Genomic DNA, 7929 nt, shown 5'->3' on the forward strand with positions numbered 1-7929 from the left:
ATTCTTTGCTTGATTTTAGCATTTTCCTTTCTTCTCACTGTTATTTCAATATAGTTACATGTTTTTATGAAAATGAAAAATATTTTTCCATGTTATTAAATATTTTAATCCTTTCAAAAATTATATTTTAAGCACTGCAAAATATACCATCATCAAAACAGGTCAAATACGTTTACTCATACATCATAATTACAAATTATAAAATTTATAAGCTTTTTGATGAGAAAAATTATAAATACATGTGACATTAATCCTGCTTATTAAATTGGTACAGATCTTGAGAAATGAGATCATAAGAGAAAGAATACAAGCAAATTTGGAGATCTTGATATGCATGTGATGGGGCAGACAACCTACTTTCCAAAAAGAATACATTCCTGCCAGTAGTACATGAAAGATCCCATTTTCTAGGCATCTCTTACAAATATGTCTACATTTTTATATTATTAACTGAATAATTATTTTATATTGGTTATGCTTTGATTTTTAATATACAAAGATAAATATATAGGAGTTTAGTCACTTTATATGTAGTAGTAATTCTCAATAAGCTAATTATGACTACATGTATACATGGTTATTATTAATATTTTTAAAAATCTTGATCTTTAGAACTGTGCTTTTCAAAATAAGGAACCTATAAAAGTAGTAATTTCCCCAGTACTTGAGATTTTTTAACGTGTTTATCATGACTGTCCAGGACTCCATTAAAAAAAGAATATATAGCTGGGGTAAAAATGAAGCTATGAAATATCAAAATTATGTTATTCCTTATCTCATATGTAATTTTTCATTATGCTACATATTGTGACTATATAATGCTGAACTTCATTTAGATTTCAGCATATTTCTACATTTTTGTTATCCTTCATCATAACTTACAATGAGACAAGATTTGAAGCTGTTTATTTTTAAGTGCAAAATGAATTTTAAATAATTACAATCCAAAACCCCAGCATTAACCTCTATGATCAACCAGAAACCAATAATAATTCCAACTAAGATTACAAACTCCCAACAGATTCAGAAATGGTATCAAGAATGTTTGATGTCAAAATGCAGACAAAGCCAGCATTTGCTAAAACTGAGAAAATCATTAAAAATGTGCTTCTGTTTGCTATTATAGACATGGACAATTTTAATTTACTTTGAAGAGGTTCTTAAGTACATTGCAGGATTCTTGAGTTCTGTAGTACTATAAATCTCTGAAACAATATTTGAGATTCTATAAAGCATATATACAATAAGTTTTTACCTCATTCTCCTGAGGGTAATCAAATTTAGCATCTATCAGAGACAAACTGTAGTTTCCATGGGTGAAAATATCAAAGATGTATTTCTTGTCCACCTGAAATCTAACACAAATCCTGTTTGATTGTGGAACTCTATCATCAGGAACACAGACATCCAAAATCATAGGAGAGTGACAGAGAACACACACCAGCTCAAATCCACTTCAACTGAAAGTGACATGTTATGTCTACTCATAGTTCATTAATCCAAACGGGATGCAGATTAGGGAATGGTAAGTAGAAATGAACTCCAGCATTAGGTGCAGCAACTGAAGATCTGATACTGAAGTACCTGGGTTCAAGTTCCAGTTCTACTACCAATTCCAGATTCTTATTGGGGCACACCCTGGGAGGCAGCAGGTGATGGCCCAGGTGGTTGGGTCCCTGTTACTCACGTAGGAGACCCAAACTGAGCTCTAAGCACTGGCTTTTGTCTGGCGTAGCCCAGTTGTTGTGGTCATTAGGGAGTTAAGTGACAGGTAGACAACCTTTTTCTGTTTGTCTCTATCTCCATCTTTCAAATTAGAGAAAGTTAAGAAGTAAAAAGGAACATTGGTGAGCACTACTTGTTTCTGCCATTTAACCTAAACTAAACGATATGCAATTTAAAAATCCATTATACATAGAAGAGTTAACAGAAGTCAGATATCTGCCATAAAATGTTTCCTGAATGGTCGGCGTCGTGGCTTAACAGGCTAATCCTCCACCTGTGGCGCCGGCACACCGGGTTCTAGTCCCAGTCGGGGTGCCGGATTCTATCCCGGTTGCCCCTCTTCCAGGCCAGCTCTCTGCTATGGCTTGGGAAGGCAGTGGAGGATGGCCCAAGTCCTTGGGCCCTGCACCCGCATGGGAGACCAGGAGAAGCACCTGGCTCCTGGCTTCGGATCAGTACAACGCGCTGGCTGCAGCGGCCATTGGAGGGTGAACCAACAGCAAAAAGGAAGACCCATCTCTCTGTCTCTCTCACTATCCATTCTGCCTGTCAAAAAAAAAAAAAGTTTCCTGAATGAGTCCTCAACCTCGTATTAGACACTGTTGGAAAACATAAGTTTAAAACACAAATTCTATTCACAAAAGTCCTGATATTTACCATCTAGATAAGGAGTTAACATAAAATATATCAAGAATTTAAAAATTTTGGTGGCACAGAAACTAAAACGTAATATTAAAGAGAGAGCTCATGAATAATTAGAATGGGCTTCATAAGGAAGGCAGGTGTGAGTTTTTCCCTAAAGGACGGGGGGGGGGGGGATGGGATTTATAAAGGAGTAGGGGAAAAGAAAGCAGATTAGAAGCAATATGATGGGCTTTGGGGAGAGTGAACATGAGAATGAGCATGACAGATTCAGAGAACTTTAAGGAAATGGACATAATTAGAGTACAGAGTACATTTTGAGAAATCATGGTAAAGAAGATTTAAAAAGGTAGAACAGAGAATCCTATAAACTACACAGAGGAACTTAGAATTGATAGAGTAGAAAGCTGGGAAACGTTTAGAGTTCTTTTAACAAAATGCTGAGATCTATTTATGTAAGAATTATATTTCACCTATTTCCATGAGGATGCAAAATGGCAAACATTGTAAAATACAACAGAAAATTAGGCATTGAGGAATAAAACCTACCAATGTTGTCTGATGAATTTAATGAACTTAATGAATTGAATGAAACAGAAGGAAGAGATAATGGGCTACACACTACTTGAGACAACAGCTGGGCAGTGATTGCTTGTCTGTGGCATAAGTTTCACTCTGCATTTCCTTACTTAAAACAAAAAGGGAAATAGATTAGGTTAAATATTTTTTAGTGGTTGGATCAAAAGAAAATGGCTGTCACTCATAATGAGTCAGGGTAAGGGCGAAGTGAGAGGAAGATTCAACTGGCATTTCTCTGCAAGGTGAGTTGGAAAGACTGACAGGGGAAGCCAGGAGGAGAAAGCTCTGTGAAGTCTACCACTTCATTCAGAGCAATGCACATCCAAACCACCAAAAGGGTGGTGTGGAAACAACCAGTGCTAGACACTGCCCTTTGTGGGTGTATTGTGAATATTTAGGAATCCACAAATATTCTCTGGGAGATGTTACAAGAGGCAGTTGAAGGTGTTCTAGAATCTTCACAAAGAAAACAAGCCATCACTGAATCTGAAACCTAGACCCATTTACTGAGTGTACTGACACTGCCACAAATGCAGTTTCCTTTCTTTTAACTCATGCCTTCTGCGTCTGCCAAGGGACAAAACACCAGAGCTGCTAAAGCTTCAATTATGCTAACACTGATCATCCAGACAAAATAAAAAGATAGCTTCCATGAATAATTTAACTTACCACTGGGTCAGCATTGTGACACAGAGGTTAAGCCATCACCTGGGATGTCAGCATCCCATAAGTGTGCTGGTTAATGTCCCAGCTGCTCCACTTCCAATCCGGCTCCCTGCTAATGGCCTGGGAAAGCAGTAAAAGATGGACAATGTGCTTGGGCCCCTGTACCCACTTGGGAGACCCTGAAAAAACTCCTGGCTCCTGGTTTTGGCCTGGCCCAGCCCTGGGCACTGTGGTCATTTGCAAGGCAAATCAGCAGATGGAAGATCTCTATCTATCAATCTATCTCTCCCTCTCTCTTTCTTTCTGTAACTCTGCCTTTTAAATAAATAAATATTTTAAAAAAAAAAACTTACCATGACTAATGCTAATGGTATTGCTTAAAGAACCCCAAACTTCATTCAGAAAGAAATCACACAATATTAAATATACAAGAAACCTTTAGTGGTATCACATACAGACTATCTTCATGTAATGCCACATCTAAATCCTTATTATGACTGCTATTGGAACAGAAGATAGCATAGACTCTAATTCATGTTAAGATACTATAGAATATATGTATATAAATATTTACAGATTGCTATTTTTATAAAGAAATACAAGTAAAAGTACACTCAATACTATAGAATTTGAAGTGGATTCTCTCAATTCTGAAGATTAGAGCCTTAATGAAAGACAAGAACTCTAAGGTGAAAATGACAAAATCTATCATTTACTATGTATCAGGCAGTAAGTCTGAAAGTCTGAGTCAACTGAAAAGGTCCTAGAGTTTCCTTAACTGATGAGTAGAAGCATACTTCATGCAACAAAATGAATCTTCATCCCCTCCCACTGCATTGCAGCAGATGTTGTATCCTACCTGAGAACTGGCTTCCTGAAGATAAAGGGGAAATCTCTGAGAAAGCCAAAATCAAAACCTCAGCATAAACAGAAATAGGGCTTTGACATTTCTGGTTACAACAGAAATAAAAGGTGAATGATTCCAAAGAGTCATGTGTTAAGGAAAATGTTAAAATCATACAAGTCTCCCAATCACAAAAAGTGAGGACTATTCTCAGCCATAAACTTCCAATAGCATTATTTACAACAGCCAAGAAGATCTCAAAGGGTTTGAAAAGGAAGAAACACAAGACAAGGAAAAAAGTATAGTATCCAGTTTTCTTCTTAATGCCTTTGAAGCTGTATGCTTTGGCTAGGTCCACCTAAAATTTTTGCACCAACCATGGCAAATACAACTTCTTATATCTTGCTTTATGTGCAAAGAAGCTAAAGAAGAGAAATAAGCTCTGCCCAATATTTAAACAATTAATTTAAATGTGTATGCTAACTTATTTCAATTAGTTGATCTGTCCATAAAAATAGAATTGCACATTTCTAATTACATAAGCATAAAACTTTGAACAATATGGACTTTCTTTTTGTTTACATACATTGAAACAAGAAAGTGATCCAGGCCATGTAAACTTTTTATCATCAGTGTAATTTGCCTATTATAGGAGAGGGGAATAGTGAGTATTTCCTTTCAGAAATTTTCACTTGTGTTTACTTTTTTTTTTTTTAACAGGCAGAGTGGACAGTGAGAGAGAGAGAGACAGAGAGAAAGGTCTTCCTTTTGCCATTGGTTCACCCAACAATGGCTGCCGCGGCTGGCACATCACACTGATCTGAAGCCAGGAACCAGGTGCTTCTCCTGGTCTCCCATGCGGGTGCAGGGCCCAAGGACTTGGGCCATCCTCCACTGCACTCCCGGGCCATAGCAGAGAGCTGGCCTGGAAGAGGGGCAACCGGGACAGAATCCGGCACCCCGACCAGGACTAGAACCTGGTATGCCAGCGCCGCAGGTGGAGGATTAGCCTAGTGAGCTGCGGCGCCGGCCACTTGCGTTTATTTTTTACCTCTATTTTTTAAAGTAATATGAGGTCTGTGCCACAGCTCACTAGGCTAATCCTCCACCTGCGGCACCACCACCCTGGGTTCTAGTCCCAATTGGGGCGCCAGATTCTGTCCCGGTTGCTCCTCTTCCAGTCCAGCTCTCTGCTGTGGCCCAGGAGGGCAGTGGAGGATGGCCCAAGTCCTTGGGCCCTGCACCCACAAGGGAGACCAGGAGGAAGCACCTGGCTCCTGGCTTCGGATCCATGTAACAGGTGGACCGTGGCGGCCATTTGTGGGGTGAACCAACAGAAGGAAGACCTTTCTCTCTGTCTCTCTCTCACTGTCTAACTCTGCCTGTCAAAAAAAATAATAACAATAAAGTAATTTGAGGTGGCTACACAGCTCATCCTCTACCCTTACAACTCAGATTTAAATAGTTTCTGCTTTCTCTTAAATATGAAATATCTAGGTTTTTTAAAATATAAATAGAACATTTAAGTGTAACTTATTTAGTACTTTTATATAAGGAGAAAGAGTTTTTATGAAAGATTTAATATTTAAATTTAGATACTTTTAAGTCCTCAGATCCTTGGTCTCTCTGTCCATAGGCTGTTAAAATAATCTTTGGTAGTTGAATCTAGCTCTATGTAAGTAAAAACCTACTTCTTATTCCTAAGCATCTCTGATATGTATAGTAAGTGATTGGTGGGTAATGACATCTTTGAGAACAACTGCCATTTATCCACAATTTTTTTTTTTAACGATCTCTAGTAAAATGTGAAATTGTCCTGGAAGTCTAATCAACTATACCAGGCCTTTCCTACACCTAGCTTCAGAATTTTCTGGCATTTATTATTTCTTTCAAGTTGAAAAATAATTGTAAGACACTTCTTTTCAAAAGATTTATTTATTTAATTGAGAGGTAGAGTTACAAACAGAGAGACACAGAGAGATGTCTTCCATCGGCTAGCTCACTCCTCAAATGGCTGCAACAGCTGGAGCTTATTCTGGGTCTCTCATGCAAGTGCAGAGGCTCAAGCACTTGGGCCATATTTTACTGTTTTCTCAGGCCATAGCAGAGAGCTGGATCAGAAGTGGAGCAGCCGGAACATGAATCAGCACTCATATGGGATGCCAGCATTGCAGGTGGAGGCTCAGCCCACAACACCACAGCGCCAAAGGCTGTAAGACACTTTGAAGTACCATTTTGGCCTGGGTTACATGACTGCTGGTAGCTACCTGTGTTTCAGAAGTTTCCCTACGGCCAGTTAAGAAACCAGTTTCACCAGAAAGAGTAATTCAGAAATTTGATTAACAGAACTATTCACTTGAGAGCTAGCAGGAAAAGGTAACAACTTCTTTAAATTATCCAAAAATTATGCATCACTTTCCTTCAAGAATGACAGCGGATTCTAATCTCTCAACTTGTGCAGATTAACTTCCTGATTTATCTTAAAATTTGAAGCAAAATGGTGAAGATAACCACCTTGATTAAAGACCCCAGTGTTTTTCTCTCATGTTTGGCAGTTATACATACTCACGTGAGGAAGTAAAATGAACTGGATTGTAAATTTGAAATAGAACCAAGAGATAATTTTGCACAGCAACTGTGTGTGCCAATTCCTAACAGTGCATGGTTCACTTAAACTTAAAATCAAAAGCCACATGCACGCACACAGTATGCATACTCCAATAGGAAACAAATGGCTGAAGGGATCAGTACTTTAGCTTTGTGTGCCTCAAGTGCAGTAAAGCTTTATCAATTTAGGATTTATACTACTTCACCCAGAACTAAGTAGAATCTATCCCTTCTGAAGACTTGGTAATATGATATAAATGAAATACATGGAGGGTCCATGGAAGTAATGACTATGCTACTTATACAACAATCAACTCTGCAAAAGGAGACTTGTTCTACTCATTTGTGGACAACTAACATAGTCGTGAGTGTATACATAAATCATATATTGATTTAGAATTTATGAAATGGGGCTGGCGCTATGGCATATGCCATCTGTGGTGTGGGAATCTCATATGGGCATCAGTTCAAATCTCGTCTGCTCCACTTCCAATCCAGCTCCCTGTTAATACATCTGGGAAAGCAGCAGAGAATAGCCCAAGTCCTTGGGTCCCTCAGCCCATGCAGAAGACCTGGAAAGCTACCAGCTCCAGCCAATGTGGCCATTTGGTGAGTGAACCACCAGGTGGAAAATCTGTCTCTCCCTCTCTCTGACTTTCAAATAAATAAATAAATCATTTTTTTAAAAAAATTATGAAATGTTTGATTTAAAAAGAAATACACTTGATTTTAGTAATTGGGAATAACAACTGGCTTGATCTGCCCTGGAATACAGAGGAAAGCAAATTTCAAAATCTGTTCAACCAAGAAAACACAAATGACCAATTAATTACAATAAATTTCACAACAGCAAATCATGACCTTCT

At 38.2% G+C, this 7929-nt stretch overlaps 1 pseudogene; it reads left to right on the plus strand.

Annotated features, from left to right (window-relative positions):
- Positions 1-3132: 3132 nt before the first annotated feature.
- LOC133775057 (E3 ubiquitin-protein ligase Mdm2-like) lies at positions 3133-4953 on the plus strand (annotated as a pseudogene).
- Positions 4954-7929: the final 2976 nt, after the last annotated feature.

This window comes from Lepus europaeus, chromosome 16 (assembly GCF_033115175.1).
Source record: "Lepus europaeus isolate LE1 chromosome 16, mLepTim1.pri, whole genome shotgun sequence".
Classification (NCBI taxonomy): domain Eukaryota; kingdom Metazoa; phylum Chordata; class Mammalia; order Lagomorpha; family Leporidae; genus Lepus; species Lepus europaeus.